General features: G+C 46.6%; 1 protein-coding gene across 2 annotated transcripts in view; it reads right to left on the bottom strand.

Annotated features, from left to right (window-relative positions):
• The window catches only part of Sntg1 (syntrophin gamma 1), a 647,228-nt gene that overhangs the window by 373,778 nt on the left and 255,364 nt on the right, over nucleotides 1-18,086 (bottom strand). Inside the window, exon 3 of one of the 2 annotated variants that reach the window (XM_060385899.1) lies at nucleotides 1,975-2,037. The exons of the other annotated variant lie outside the window; for it this stretch is intronic. The gene's annotated coding sequence lies outside the window, so the exon portion shown is untranslated. The remainder of the gene's footprint in view (nucleotides 1-1,974; nucleotides 2,038-18,086) is intronic. 2 annotated transcript variants of the gene reach the window in all.

The following is an 18,086-nucleotide window of genomic DNA, read 5'->3' as shown; positions in this document are numbered from 1 at the left end:
TATATTTTTGAATACTTAATTTTCCCTTTATGAGAAAAATAATGTTCCTTTATAGCCATTAAAAGGAAAAAGATTACATGCAGGTACGTCTACCACACTTTGAGGAGACAGTGAACTTTCTCAAATCATCTGAAAGAACATTAATGTGGACTTCAAAAATTCTTGATGATACTCATCTGGAAATCAAGTAACTTGAGTAACTAAATGCTTCTCTTTTTGTTTTTTAATACTTTTATAATTAGGTCTTTAAAATTGTTTATGTTATCAAATATTTAGCCTCCATTCTTTCTACATGATAAAATGACACTAATCTTAGATATAACGAAATTACAAATAAAGATATCATATCCTTTCATTTGATCACACCATTTTGTTATGTATGGTTGCCTACCTTAAACACATAACATATTCAAAACCAATGTTTGAAATGTTCAATGTAATTCAATATAATTTGGATAAAACAAATAAAATAGCTAGCTTTTAAATTAAACTTTAATTTTATTTACTCCACATAGAGATACCCAAAGATTTTGGTTAATTCTTTGTATTCAAGTTATACAAAAGACACCAATGTCTAATAACAACATTCATAATGACTCATATCTTAAGCACTGATGTTTCTTGATTTGATTAGTGTCTAAAATGTTCTATAATACAATTAGCTATTGTAAAAATGAATTAAACAATATTTGTATTTTAGTAATAAAAAGAGAGAATAATCTATGTCCCATGTAAATGCTGTGACAAATACAAGAGTATAAAGAAAAAAAATCAGAGAAAAATCATGATGTCTAATAGTTTTTATATGATCCAGGACTTTCTTTCTTAATTGTCTTTGCTAGCTTTTTTTCTCTCCTGAAGACTTCTGCTCTGCCCAGTACTCAACCTCATCTACATCACATACTAAAAACTGCATTCCTGGCTACAAGTGACATTTATCACATTTTGTGCCTGTGTTTGCCGCATATTATTTGTTAAATATTAAATACTACAAGGTTTCTGAATGCACCAAATATGGTGGTTGGCTAAATAAGCATGAGAAGAAAAACTCCTGAAAAGAAGCTCTGTGCAGTTATGGATTGAAAACTTCTGAAAAGAAACTGCCTTCATGTTATTGGCTGGTTAGTGTTTCAGTACTATGGGGAAATTGGAATGTTGCAGGTTCAAAGGCTAATTATCTTACCTTCAGAGGGCTAGTTCTTACCCTCTGAAACAGTCATTCCTTGCACAACTCTGTTGCAACTAATGTCTTTTGAATAATAGACGAAAACTTTGAGAATCTCTTGACTTAGCAGACAGCTAGTGTTCACCACTACAAAAGCTAAGAATGTCACCCAGCAGCGTCATGGACCTATAGAAAAGCTTCCCCTATCTTGTTGTGCATGCCTTTATGGTGTATCTACTAATGTGTTTTAAACTTGCCTTGATTTATGACTTTCTTTGTTCTGGAAAAATGATAAAACCTTGATGAAACTGCTTCCATGTTGGAACATGGGATTTGGGATAACCTAAACCTGTGTTCCTGGATCGTGGTCGCTCAAATGGCCCCAAAATCTTTTAAACTATGCTTTATTCCTTCTAAAAATGCTGTAAAATAAGTGATCAGAATTACGTATTTTACAAAAATAATACTAGTTGTATTTACACTAACATTGCTATACCTTCAAATGAAGGGTTTGGCAGGGCTGTTTCTTTAGACATATTTATAAGAAATAACAGTTTAGTTCTACTCCAATGTTATTTCCTTATTTATACACAGATTCAAAAGGGTTTATTTCAGGGGCCACATTACACCTCTTTGATTTAAAAAGAAAATATCTAAATGTAATTAATATTAAAATAAAAATATATTAAAAAAATAAAATATCTGTGCCCCATCTTCGGATCTGAGGTATGGCTTGAGTGCTCTTTCCCCAGAGCCCCATTCCCTGCCACTGCGTGGTTCCTACCGGCACAGGGGGAAACCGCCCTTACCTTGGCTGCAGGGACCCAGGATGACCGCTGGTTCTTACAGCCGCAGATGCATTCACGTCAGACCTGAAGTCCAAAGCAAGGAAGGAAACTCAATGACATGACAGAATGCTTTAGCTCTTGTCTCTTACTCACATATTTGTCAGCCCCAATTCAGCATTTCCCCATATCTTACACATTAAGCCCCAGTTTCATGATTTCTACTTATTTTCTGTTTTAAGCAGTTGTCGGGAGCTGTTCAAAACCTTGCATGTAATATGGTACAGTCCATGGAAAAACAAACAAACCCCAATAATCCATGATTAAAAAAAAAAAAAACAGACAAAGCAAAAAATCCTCACTACCACCAAGAAAGCAAATAAAATCTGGGTCTGAAGATTTGATTCAGTGATTAAGAGAATTGGCTGTTTTTCTAGAACCTTTATACAGACTGATCAGGGAACTGGCTATATTTAAGTATTTTTTTTTTTGAGTCTAGAAATTGAAATAATATATTCTTCATGCTTTGATCATTGATTTTTGTAGAAATCTACTATACACCCCAATTATGTAATATCTGTTCACATAAATCTATTCCTGAGGTGTTTGTTTTTTATTACCATAATACCTATTTTGGCTATTGATACCTTTCACCTCCATTTCTCCTTCTTTTTTTATGACAGTGTTTCTGCCTGAAATTATATTTTTTTTTTTTCCAATGCAGTTTATTCAGGAACATTGAACAATCCTCGGACCCCGGGGAAAGCCAGCCCACAGCTTAAATAGCCTCTGAGTAGCCAACCCAGGCATGCCACGGGGGCAATGCAGATAGGTCCACATACATGGAAGCAAGCCAGATCCTCGGCCTTAGCCAGATGTGGAGTTGTTCGTGACAGAGAGCACTCACCATCGGGAAGGTGGAAGGCGGAAACCAGCTCAAGAATTTATATTAAGCGTGTGCGTATGTGTGTGTGTGTTTTGTGAGTATATCAAGAAATAATAAAAAATATATATATAGACCATGAATTTGAAAGAGAACAAGGACAATGAGGGATTTGTACATAGAAAAGCCAAGGGGGAAATGATGTAACTATATTATAATCTCAAAAAATAAAATAAAATAAAATATTTTTAAAAAAAATGCTTTTCTGTAGGATGACTGCTTTTCTGTAGGATGCAGGTTCTATTCCCAGCACCCACAAGACAACACACAGCTATCTATATCTACAGACCAGGGGATCCAGTATCTCTTCTGATTTTTGCATACACTGCACAGACATGGTACACAAAACACACATGCAGGTAAAACATCCATACACATAAGATTAAAATGTGTAAGTCTTTTCTTGAGAGGAGAGCAAATAGATTAACCAATCCATTAGTAAAGAGTAACTAGAAGTCACAGTTCCCTCCAATCAGGCTATGGTTTTTATAAAAATACCATGAAGAAGCCCAGATCCTTCATAGTGCTGAGTCTCCCGAATCCCACCCTCCCTGAGTCTTCATGTGCTCTTCTTGATATAACCTTATGTGAGATGAAGATAGAATTTCCATTTATTCAGAGTCAGAAATTTATCCCTGTATAGGGACTGCTTCAAAAATCTAAATGTGCAGTTTAAGAGTATGTGTATGACATTTTCTTTGAGAGAGAATATGCTTGTGTAACCTAGGTTGACCTCAAACTCATGGAAGCACTCCTATCTGAACCTCCCACATCATGGAAGCACTCCTATCTTAACCTCCCACATCATGGAAGCACTCCTATCTGAACCTCCCACATCATGGAAGCACTCCTATCCTAACCTCCCACATCATGGAAGCACTCCTATCCTAACCTCCCACATCATGGAAGCACTCCTATCTTAACCTCCCACATCATGGAAGCACTCCTATCTGAACCTCCCACATCATGGAAACACTCCTATCTTAACCTCCCAAATCATGGAAGCACTCCTATCTGAACCTCCCACATCATGGAAGCACTCCTATCTTAACCTCCCACATCATGGAAGCACTCCTATCCTAACCTCCCACATCATGGAAGCACTCCTATCCTAACCTCCCACATCATGGAAGCACTCCTATCTTAACCTCCCACATCATGGAAGCACTCCTATCCTAACCTCCCACATCACGGAAGCACTCCTATCCTAACCTCCCACATCATGGAAGCACTCCTATCTGAACCTCCCACATCATGGAAGCACTCCTATCCTAACCTCCCACATCATGGAAGCACTCCAATCTTAACCTCCCACATCATGGAAGCACTCCTATCCTAACCTCCCACATCATGGAAGCACTCCTATCTGAACCTCCCACATCATGGAAGCACTCCTATCTGAACCTCCCACATCATGGAAGCACTCCTATCCGAACCTCCCACATCATGGAAGCACTCCTATCCTAACCTCCCACATCATGGAAGCACTCCTATCTTAACCTCCCACATCATGGAAGCACTCCTATCCTAACCTCCCACATCATGGAAGCACTCCTATCTGAACCTCCCACATCATGGAAGCACTCCTATCTGAACCTCCCACATCATGGAAGCACTCCTATCTGAACCTCCCACATCATGGAAGCACTCCTATCCTAACCTCCCACATCATGGAAGCACTCCTATCCTAACCTCCCACATCATGGAAGCACTCCTATCCTAACCTCCCACATCATGGAAGCACTCCTATCCTAACCTCCCACATCATGGAAGCACTCCTATCCTAACCTCCCACATCATGGAAGCACTCCTATCTGAACCTCCCACATCATGGAAGCACTCCTATCCTAACCTCCCACATCATGGAAGCACTCCTATCCTAACCTCCCACATCATGGAAGCACTCCTATCCTAACCTCCCACATCATGGAAGCACTCCTATCCTAACCTCCCACATCATGGAAGCACTCCTATCCTAACCTCCCACATCATGGAAGCACTCCTATCCTAACCTCCCACATCATGGAAGCACTCCTATCTGAACCTCCCACATCACAGAAGCACTCCTATCCTAACCTCCCACATCATGGAAGCACTCCTATCCTAACCTCCCACATCATGGAAGCACTCCTATCCTAACCTCCCACATCACGGAAGCACTCCTATCCTAACCTCCCACATCATGGAAGCACTCCTATCCTAACCTCCCACATCATGGAAGCACTCCTATCTGAACCTCCCACATCATGGAAGCACTCCTATCTTAACCTCCCACATCATGGAAGCACTCCTATCCTAACCTCCCACATCATGGAAGCACTCCTATCCTAACCTCCCACATCATGGAAGCACTCCTATCTGAACCTCCCACATCATGGAAGCACTCCTATCCTAACCTCCCACATCATGGAAGCACTCCTATCTTAACCTCCCACATCATGGAAGCACTCCTATCCTAACCTCCCACATCATGGAAGCACTCCTATCCTAACCTCCCACATCATGGAAGCACTCCTATCCTAACCTCCCACATCATGGAAGCACTCCTATCTGAACCTCCCACATCATGGAAGCACTCCTATCCTAACCTCCCACATCATGGAAGCACTCCTATCCTAACCTCCCACATCATGGAAGCACTCCTATCCTAACCTCCCACATCATGGAAGCACTCCTATCTGAACCTCCCACATCATGGAAGCACTCCTATCCTAACCTCCCACATCATGGAAGCACTCCTATCCTAACCTCCCACATCATGGAAGCACTCCTATCCTAACCTCCCACATCATGGAAGCACTCCTATCCTAACCTCCCACATCATGGAAGCACTCCTATCCTAACCTCCCACATCATGGAAGCACTCCTATCTGAACCTCCCACATCATGGAAGCACTCCTATCCTAACCTCCCACATCATGGAAGCACTCCTATCCTAACCTCCCACATCATGGAAGCACTCCTATCCTAACCTCCCACATCATGGAAGCACTCCTATCTGAACCTCCCACATCATGGAAGCACTCCTATCCTAACCTCCCACATCATGGAAGCACTCCTATCCTAACCTCCCACATCATGGAAGCACTCCTATCTGAACCTCCCACATCACGGAAGCACTCCTATCCTAACCTCCCACATCATGGAAGCACTCCTATCCTAACCTCCCACATCATGGAAGCACTCCTATCCTAACCTCCCACATCACGGAAGCACTCCTATCCTAACCTCCCACATCATGGAAGCACTCCTATCCTAACCTCCCACATCATGGAAGCACTCCTATCTGAACCTCCCACATCATGGAAGCACTCCTATCTTAACCTCCCACATCATGGAAGCACTCCTATCCTAACCTCCCACATCATGGAAGCACTCCTATCCTAACCTCCCACATCATGGAAGCACTCCTATCTTAACCTCCCACATCATGGAAGCACTCCTATCCTAACCTCCCACATCATGGAAGCACTCCTATCTGAACCTCCCACATCATGGAAGCACTCCTATCCTAACCTCCCACATCATGGAAGCACTCCTATCCTAACCTCCCACATCATGGAAGCACTCCTATCCTAACCTCCCACATCATGGAAGCACTCCTATCCTAACATCCCACATCATGGAAGCACTCCTATCTGAACCTCCCACATCATGGAAGCACTCCTATCCTAACCTCCCACATCATGGAAGCACTCCTATCCTAACCTCCCACATCATGGAAGCACTCCTATCCTAACCTCCCACATCATGGAAGCACTCCTATCTGAACCTCCCACATCATGGAAGCACTCCTATCCTAACCTCCCACATCATGGAAGCACTCCTATCCTAACCTCCCACATCATGGAAGCACTCCTATCCTAACCTCCCACATCATGGAAGCACTCCTATCCTAACCTCCCACATCATGGAAGCACTCCTATCCTAACCTCCCACATCATGGAAGCACTCCTATCTGAACCTCCCACATCATGGAAGCACTCCTATCCTAACCTCCCACATCATGGAAGCACTCCTATCCTAACCTCCCACATCATGGAAGCACTCCTATCCTAACCTCCCACATCATGGAAGCACTCCTATCCTAACCTCCCACATCATGGAAGCACTCCTATCCTAACCTCCCACATCATGGAAGCACTCCTATCCTAACCTCCCACATCATGGAAGCACTCCTATCTGAACCTCCCACATCACGGAAGCACTCCTATCCTAACCTCCCACATCACGGAAGCACTCCTATCCTAACCTCCCACATCATGGAAGCACTCCTATCCTAACCTCCCACATCACGGAAGCACTCCTATCCTAACCTCCCACATCATGGAAGCACTCCTATCCTAACCTCCCACATCATGGAAGCACTCCTATCTGAACCTCCCACATCATGGAAGCACTCCTATCTTAACCTCCCACATCATGGAAGCACTCCTATCCTAACCTCCCACATCATGGAAGCACTCCTATCCTAACCTCCCACATCATGGAAGCACTCCTATCTTAACCTCCCACATCATGGAAGCACTCCTATCCTAACCTCCCACATCATGGAAGCACTCCTATCTGAACCTCCCACATCATGGAAGCACTCCTATCCTAACCTCCCACATCATGGAAGCACTCCTATCCTAACCTCCCACATCATGGAAGCACTCCTATCCTAACCTCCCACATCATGGAAGCACTCCTATCCTAACCTCCCACATCATGGAAGCACTCCTATCTGAACCTCCCACATCATGGAAGCACTCCTATCCTAACCTCCCACATCATGGAAGCACTCCTATCTTAACCTCCCACATCATGGAAGCACTCCTATCCTAACCTCCCACATCATGGAAGCACTCCTATCCTAACCTCCCACATCATGGAAGCACTCCTATCCTAACCTCCCACATCATGGAAGCACTCCTATCTGAACCTCCCACATCATGGAAGCACTCCTATCCTAACCTCCCACATCATGGAAGCACTCCTATCCTAACCTCCCACATCATGGAAGCACTCCTATCCTAACCTCCCACATCATGGAAGCACTCCTATCTGAACCTCCCACATCATGGAAGCACTCCTATCCTAACCTCCCACATCATGGAAGCACTCCTATCCTAACCTCCCACATCATGGAAGCACTCCTATCCTAACCTCCCACATCATGGAAGCACTCCTATCCTAACCTCCCACATCATGGAAGCACTCCTATCCTAACCTCCCACATCATGGAAGCACTCCTATCTGAACCTCCCACATCATGGAAGCACTCCTATCCTAACCTCCCACATCATGGAAGCACTCCTATCCTAACCTCCCACATCATGGAAGCACTCCTATCCTAACCTCCCACATCATGGAAGCACTCCTATCTGAACCTCCCACATCATGGAAGCACTCCTATCCTAACCTCCCACATCATGGAAGCACTCCTATCCTAACCTCCCACATCATGGAAGCACTCCTATCTGAACCTCCCACATCACGGAAGCACTCCTATCCTAACCTCCCACATCATGGAAGCACTCCTATCCTAACCTCCCACATCATGGAAGCACTCCTATCCTAACCTCCCACATCACGGAAGCACTCCTATCCTAACCTCCCACATCATGGAAGCACTCCTATCCTAACCTCCCACATCATGGAAGCACTCCTATCTGAACCTCCCACATCATGGAAGCACTCCTATCTTAACCTCCCACATCATGGAAGCACTCCTATCCTAACCTCCCACATCATGGAAGCACTCCTATCCTAACCTCCCACATCATGGAAGCACTCCTATCTTAACCTCCCACATCATGGAAGCACTCCTATCCTAACCTCCCACATCATGGAAGCACTCCTATCTGAACCTCCCACATCATGGAAGCACTCCTATCCTAACCTCCCACATCATGGAAGCACTCCTATCCTAACCTCCCACATCATGGAAGCACTCCTATCCTAACCTCCCACATCATGGAAGCACTCCTATCCTAACATCCCACATCATGGAAGCACTCCTATCTGAACCTCCCACATCATGGAAGCACTCCTATCCTAACCTCCCACATCATGGAAGCACTCCTATCCTAACCTCCCACATCATGGAAGCACTCCTATCCTAACCTCCCACATCATGGAAGCACTCCTATCTGAACCTCCCACATCATGGAAGCACTCCTATCCTAACCTCCCACATCATGGAAGCACTCCTATCCTAACCTCCCACATCATGGAAGCACTCCTATCCTAACCTCCCACATCATGGAAGCACTCCTATCCTAACCTCCCACATCATGGAAGCACTCCTATCCTAACCTCCCACATCATGGAAGCACTCCTATCTGAACCTCCCACATCATGGAAGCACTCCTATCCTAACCTCCCACATCATGGAAGCACTCCTATCCTAACCTCCCACATCATGGAAGCACTCCTATCCTAACCTCCCACATCATGGAAGCACTCCTATCCTAACCTCCCACATCATGGAAGCACTCCTATCCTAACCTCCCACATCATGGAAGCACTCCTATCCTAACCTCCCACATCATGGAAGCACTCCTATCTGAACCTCCCACATCACGGAAGCACTCCTATCCTAACCTCCCACATCACGGAAGCACTCCTATCCTAACCTCCCACATCATGGAAGCACTCCTATCCTAACCTCCCACATCACGGAAGCACTCCTATCCTAACCTCCCACATCATGGAAGCACTCCTATCCTAACCTCCCACATCATGGAAGCACTCCTATCTGAACCTCCCACATCATGGAAGCACTCCTATCTTAACCTCCCACATCATGGAAGCACTCCTATCCTAACCTCCCACATCATGGAAGCACTCCTATCCTAACCTCCCACATCATGGAAGCACTCCTATCTTAACCTCCCACATCATGGAAGCACTCCTATCCTAACCTCCCACATCATGGAAGCACTCCTATCTGAACCTCCCACATCATGGAAGCACTCCTATCCTAACCTCCCACATCATGGAAGCACTCCTATCCTAACCTCCCACATCATGGAAGCACTCCTATCCTAACCTCCCACATCATGGAAGCACTCCTATCCTAACCTCCCACATCATGGAAGCACTCCTATCTGAACCTCCCACATCATGGAAGCACTCCTATCCTAACCTCCCACATCATGGAAGCACTCCTATCCTAACCTCCCACATCATGGAAGCACTCCTATCCTAACCTCCCACATCATGGAAGCACTCCTATCCTAACCTCCCACATCATGGAAGCACTCCTATCTGAACCTCCCACATCATGGAAGCACTCCTATCCTAACCTCCCACATCATGGAAGCACTCCTATCCTAACCTCCCACATCATGGAAGCACTCCTATCCTAACCTCCCACATCATGGAAGCACTCCTATCCTAACCTCCCACATCATGGAAGCACTCCTATCCTAACCTCCCACATCATGGAAGCACTCCTATCCTAACCTCCCACATCATGGAAGCACTCCTATCCTAACCTCCCACATCATGGAAGCACTCCTATCTTAACCTCCCACATCATGGAAGCACTCCTATCCTAACCTCCCACATCATGGAAGCACTCCTATCTGAACCTCCCACATCATGGAAGCACTCCTATCCTAACCTCCCACATCATGGAAGCACTCCTATCCTAACCTCCCACATCATGGAAGCACTCCTATCCTAACCTCCCACATCATGGAAGCACTCCTATCCTAACCTCCCACATCATGGAAGCACTCCTATCCTAACCTCCCACATCATGGAAGCACTCCTATCCTAACCTCCCACATCATGGAAGCACTCCTATCCTAACCTCCCACATCATGGAAGCACTCCTATCCTAACCTCCCACATCATGGAAGCACTCCTATCCTAACCTCCCACATCATGGAAGCACTCCTATCTGAACCTCCCACATCATGGAAGCACTCCTATCCTAACCTCCCACATCATGGAAGCACTCCTATCTGAACCTCCCACATCATGGAAGCACTCCTATCCTAACCTCCCACATCATGGAAGCACTCCTATCCTAACCTCCCACATCATGGAAGCACTCCTATCCTAACCTCCCACATCATGGAAGCACTCCTATCTTAACCTCCCACATCATGGAAGCACTCCTATCCTAACCTCCCACATCATGGAAGCACTCCTATCCTAACCTCCCACATCATGGAAGCACTCCTATCCTAACCTCCCACATCATGGAAGCACTCCTATCCTAACCTCCCACATCATGGAAGCACTCCTATCTGAACCTCCCACATCATGGAAGCACTCCTATCCTAACCTCCCACATCATGGAAGCACTCCTATCTTAACCTCCCACATCATGGAAGCACTCCTATCCTAACCTCCCACATCATGGAAGCACTCCTATCCTAACCTCCCACATCATGGAAGCACTCCTATCCTAACCTCCCACATCATGGAAGCACTCCTATCTGAACCTCCCACATCATGGAAGCACTCCTATCCTAACCTCCCACATCATGGAAGCACTCCTATCCTAACCTCCCACATCATGGAAGCACTCCTATCCTAACCTCCCACATCATGGAAGCACTCCTATCTGAACCTCCCACATCATGGAAGCACTCCTATCCTAACCTCCCACATCATGGAAGCACTCCTATCCTAACCTCCCACATCATGGAAGCACTCCTATCCTAACCTCCCACATCATGGAAGCACTCCTATCCTAACCTCCCACATCATGGAAGCACTCCTATCCTAACCTCCCACATCATGGAAGCACTCCTATCTGAACCTCCCACATCATGGAAGCACTCCTATCCTAACCTCCCACATCATGGAAGCACTCCTATCCTAACCTCCCACATCATGGAAGCACTCCTATCCTAACCTCCCACATCATGGAAGCACTCCTATCTGAACCTCCCACATCATGGAAGCACTCCTATCCTAACCTCCCACATCATGGAAGCACTCCTATCCTAACCTCCCACATCATGGAAGCACTCCTATCTGAACCTCCCACATCACGGAAGCACTCCTATCCTAACCTCCCACATCATGGAAGCACTCCTATCCTAACCTCCCACATCATGGAAGCACTCCTATCCTAACCTCCCACATCACGGAAGCACTCCTATCCTAACCTCCCACATCATGGAAGCACTCCTATCCTAACCTCCCACATCATGGAAGCACTCCTATCTGAACCTCCCACATCATGGAAGCACTCCTATCTTAACCTCCCACATCATGGAAGCACTCCTATCCTAACCTCCCACATCATGGAAGCACTCCTATCCTAACCTCCCACATCATGGAAGCACTCCTATCTTAACCTCCCACATCATGGAAGCACTCCTATCCTAACCTCCCACATCATGGAAGCACTCCTATCTGAACCTCCCACATCATGGAAGCACTCCTATCCTAACCTCCCACATCATGGAAGCACTCCTATCCTAACCTCCCACATCATGGAAGCACTCCTATCCTAACCTCCCACATCATGGAAGCACTCCTATCCTAACATCCCACATCATGGAAGCACTCCTATCTGAACCTCCCACATCATGGAAGCACTCCTATCCTAACCTCCCACATCATGGAAGCACTCCTATCCTAACCTCCCACATCATGGAAGCACTCCTATCCTAACCTCCCACATCATGGAAGCACTCCTATCTGAACCTCCCACATCATGGAAGCACTCCTATCCTAACCTCCCACATCATGGAAGCACTCCTATCCTAACCTCCCACATCATGGAAGCACTCCTATCCTAACCTCCCACATCATGGAAGCACTCCTATCCTAACCTCCCACATCATGGAAGCACTCCTATCCTAACCTCCCACATCATGGAAGCACTCCTATCTGAACCTCCCACATCATGGAAGCACTCCTATCCTAACCTCCCACATCATGGAAGCACTCCTATCCTAACCTCCCACATCATGGAAGCACTCCTATCCTAACCTCCCACATCATGGAAGCACTCCTATCCTAACCTCCCACATCATGGAAGCACTCCTATCCTAACCTCCCACATCATGGAAGCACTCCTATCCTAACCTCCCACATCATGGAAGCACTCCTATCTGAACCTCCCACATCACGGAAGCACTCCTATCCTAACCTCCCACATCACGGAAGCACTCCTATCCTAACCTCCCACATCATGGAAGCACTCCTATCCTAACCTCCCACATCACGGAAGCACTCCTATCCTAACCTCCCACATCATGGAAGCACTCCTATCCTAACCTCCCACATCATGGAAGCACTCCTATCTGAACCTCCCACATCATGGAAGCACTCCTATCTTAACCTCCCACATCATGGAAGCACTCCTATCCTAACCTCCCACATCATGGAAGCACTCCTATCCTAACCTCCCACATCATGGAAGCACTCCTATCTTAACCTCCCACATCATGGAAGCACTCCTATCCTAACCTCCCACATCATGGAAGCACTCCTATCTGAACCTCCCACATCATGGAAGCACTCCTATCCTAACCTCCCACATCATGGAAGCACTCCTATCCTAACCTCCCACATCATGGAAGCACTCCTATCCTAACCTCCCACATCATGGAAGCACTCCTATCCTAACCTCCCACATCATGGAAGCACTCCTATCTGAACCTCCCACATCATGGAAGCACTCCTATCCTAACCTCCCACATCATGGAAGCACTCCTATCCTAACCTCCCACATCATGGAAGCACTCCTATCCTAACCTCCCACATCATGGAAGCACTCCTATCCTAACCTCCCACATCATGGAAGCACTCCTATCTGAACCTCCCACATCATGGAAGCACTCCTATCCTAACCTCCCACATCATGGAAGCACTCCTATCCTAACCTCCCACATCATGGAAGCACTCCTATCCTAACCTCCCACATCATGGAAGCACTCCTATCCTAACCTCCCACATCATGGAAGCACTCCTATCCTAACCTCCCACATCATGGAAGCACTCCTATCCTAACCTCCCACATCATGGAAGCACTCCTATCCTAACCTCCCACATCATGGAAGCACTCCTATCTTAACCTCCCACATCATGGAAGCACTCCTATCCTAACCTCCCACATCATGGAAGCACTCCTATCTGAACCTCCCACATCATGGAAGCACTCCTATCCTAACCTCCCACATCATGGAAGCACTCCTATCCTAACCTCCCACATCATGGAAGCACTCCTATCCTAACCTCCCACATCATGGAAGCACTCCTATCCTAACCTCCCACATCATGGAAGCACTCCTATCCTAACCTCCCACATCATGGAAGCACTCCTATCCTAACCTCCCACATCATGGAAGCACTCCTATCCTAACCTCCCACATCATGGAAGCACTCCTATCCTAACCTCCCACATCATGGAAGCACTCCTATCCTAACCTCCCACATCATGGAAGCACTCCTATCTGAACCTCCCACATCATGGAAGCACTCCTATCCTAACCTCCCACATCATGGAAGCACTCCTATCTGAACCTCCCACATCATGGAAGCACTCCTATCCTAACCTCCCACATCATGGAAGCACTCCTATCCTAACCTCCCACATCATGGAAGCACTCCTATCCTAACCTCCCACATCATGGAAGCACTCCTATCCTAACCTCCCACATCATGGAAGCACTCCTATCCTAACCTCCCACATCATGGAAGCACTCCTATCTGAACCTCCCACATCATGGAAGCACTCCTATCCTAACCTCCCACATCATGGAAGCACTCCTATCCTAACCTCCCACATCATGGAAGCACTCCTATCCTAACCTCCCACATCATGGAAGCACTCCTATCCTAACCTCCCACATCATGGAAGCACTCCTATCCTAACCTCCCACATCATGGAAGCACTCCTATCCTAACCTCCCACATCATGGAAGCACTCCTATCCTAACCTCCCACATCATGGAAGCACTCCTATCTGAACCTCCCACATCATGGAAGCACTCCTATCCTAACCTCCCACATCATGGAAGCACTCCTATCCTAACCTCCCACATCATGGAAGCACTCCTATCCTAACCTCCCACATCATGGAAGCACTCCTATCCTAACCTCCCACATCATGGAAGCACTCCTATCCTAACCTCCCACATCATGGAAGCACTCCTATCCTAACCTCCCACATCATGGAAGCACTCCTATCCTAACCTCCCACATCATGGAAGCACTCCTATCCTAACCTCCCACATCATGGAAGCACTCCTATCCTAACCTCCCACATCATGGAAGCACTCCTATCTTAACCTCCCACATCATGGAAGCACTCCTATCCTAACCTCCCACATCATGGAAGCACTCCTATCCTAACCTCCCACATCATGGAAGCACTCCTATCCTAACCTCCCACATCATGGAAGCACTCCTATCCTAACCTCCCACATCATGGAAGCACTCCTATCCTAACCTCCCACATCATGGAAGCACTCCTATCCTAACCTCCCACATCATGGAAGCACTCCTATCTGAACCTCCCACATCATGGAAGCACTCCTATCTTAACCTCCCACATCATGGAAGCACTCCTATCCTAACCTCCCACATCATGGAAGCACTCCTATCCTAACCTCCCACATCATGGAAGCACTCCTATCCTAACCTCCCACATCATGGAAGCACTCCTATCCTAACCTCCCACATCATGGAAGCACTCCTATCCGAACCTCCCACATCATGGAAGCACTCCTATCCGAACCTCCCACATCATGGAAGCACTCCTATCTTAACCTCCCACATCATGGAAGCACTCCTATCCTAACCTCCCACATCATGGAAGCACTCCTATCCTAACCTCCCACATCATGGAAGCACTCCTATCCTAACCTCCCACATCATGGAAGCACTCCTATCCTAACCTCCCACATCATGGAAGCACTCCTATCCTAACCTCCCACATCATGGAAGCACTCCTATCCTAACCTCCCACATCATGGAAGCACTCCTATCCTAACCTCCCACATCATGGAAGCACTCCTATCTGAACCTCCCACATCATGGAAGCACTCCTATCTTAACCTCCCACATCATGGAAGCACTCCTATCCTAACCTCCCACATCATGGAAGCATTCCTATCTTAACCTCCCACATCATGGAAGCACTCCTATCCTAACCTCCCACATCATGGAAGCACTCCTATCTTAACCTCCCACATCATGGAAGCACTCCTATCTGAACCTCCCACATCATGGAAGCACTCCTATCTGAACCTCCCACATCATGGAAGCACTCCTATCCTAACCTCCCACATCATGGAAGCACTCCTATCCTAACCTCCCACATCATGGAAGCACTCCTATCCTAACCTCCCACATCATGGAAGCACTCCTATCCTAACCTCCCACATCATGGAAGCACTCCTATCCTAACCTCCCACATCATGGAAGCACTCCTATCCTAACCTCCCACATCATGGAAGCACTCCTATCTTAACCTCCCACATCATGGAAGCACTCCTATCCTAACCTCCCACATCATGGAAGCACTCCTATCCTAACCTCCCACATCATGGAAGCACTCCTATCTGAACCTCCCACATCATGGAAGCACTCCTATCTGAACCTCCCACATCATGGAAGCACTCCTATCCGAACCTCCCACATCATGGAAGCACTCCTATCCTAACCTCCCACATCATGGAAGCACTCCTATCCGAACCTCCCACATCATGGAAGCACTCCTATCCTAACCTCCCACATCATGGAAGCACTCCTATCCTAACCTCCCACATCATGGAAGCACTCCTATCCTAACCTCCCACATCATGGAAGCACTCCTATCCTAACCTCCCACATCATGGAAGCACTCCTATCTGAACCTCCCACATCATGGAAGCACTCCTATCTGAACCTCCCACATCATGGAAGCACTCCTATCCGAACCTCCCACATCATGGAAGCACTCCTATCCTAACCTCCCACATCATGGAAGCACTCCTATCCGAACCTCCCACATCATGGAAGCACTCCTATCCTAACCTCCCACATCATGGAAGCACTCCTATCCGAACCTCCCACATCATGGAAGCACTCCTATCCTAACCTCCCACATCATGGAAGCACTCCTATCCTAACCTCCCACATCATGGAAGCACTCCTATCCGAACCTCCCACATCATGGAAGCACTCCTATCCTAACCTCCCACATCATGGAAGCACTCCTATCCTAACCTCCCACATCATGGAAGCACTCCTATCCTAACCTCCCACATCATGGAAGCACTCCTATCCTAACCTCCCACATCATGGAAGCACTCCTATCCTAACCTCCCACATCATGGAAGCACTCCTATCCTAACCTCCCACATCATGGAAGCACTCCTATCTGAACCTCCCACATCACGGAAGCACTCCTATCCTAACCTCCCACATCATGGAAGCACTCCTATCTTAACCTCCCACATCATGGAAGCACTCCTATCCTAACCTCCCACATCATGGAAGCACTCCTATCCTAACCTCCCACATCCTGGATTAGAGGTGTATTATATTCATAGCTCACATGTGCCTTAATCTGCATTTCTTTTTTAATTTTATTTTTCTCTTATCAGTTACATTTTATCAACTCTGTATCCCAGCCGTGTCCCACTCCCTCATTCCCTCCCAGTCCCTCCCTCCCTCCCTCCCTCCCTCATCTCCACCGTGCCCCTTTCCAAGTCCACTGATAGGGGGGACCTCCTCCCCATTCATCTGATCCTGTTTTATCAGGTATCTTCAGGACTGGCTGCAAAGCCCTCCTCTGTGGCCTAACAGGACTGCTCCTCCCTTCCAGAGTGGGGAGACCAAAGAGCCAGTCATTGAGTTCCTGTTAGAAATAGTCCCTGTTCCCCTCACTTTGGGAAACCAATTGGTTACTGAGCTACCACAGGCTACATCTGAGCGGAGGTTCTAGGTTATATCCATACATGGTCCTTGGCTGAATGTTAGTCTCAGAAAAGACCCTGTGCCTAGATATATTTGGTCCTTGTGGAGCTCCTATCCTTTCCCCATCAGACTAACTCCCCTTCTTTCTTATGATTCCTTAGCTTCTGTCATACAGGGTGTCTTTCAGTATGGTATATCTGTGCTATCTACCTTAGGGGTCTCCCTTTCTTTTTATTTTCACTTTCATTCACTGAAACAAAGAAAATTGGTGGAAATTTCAACCAGAAGTTACAAACATGAAAAAGATAAAGAATGAAGTTAATGAGAT

This window comes from Meriones unguiculatus, chromosome 6 (assembly GCF_030254825.1).
Source record: "Meriones unguiculatus strain TT.TT164.6M chromosome 6, Bangor_MerUng_6.1, whole genome shotgun sequence".
Lineage (NCBI taxonomy): Eukaryota > Metazoa > Chordata > Mammalia > Rodentia > Muridae > Meriones > Meriones unguiculatus.
This window is presented reverse-complemented; position numbering and strand designations above follow the sequence as displayed.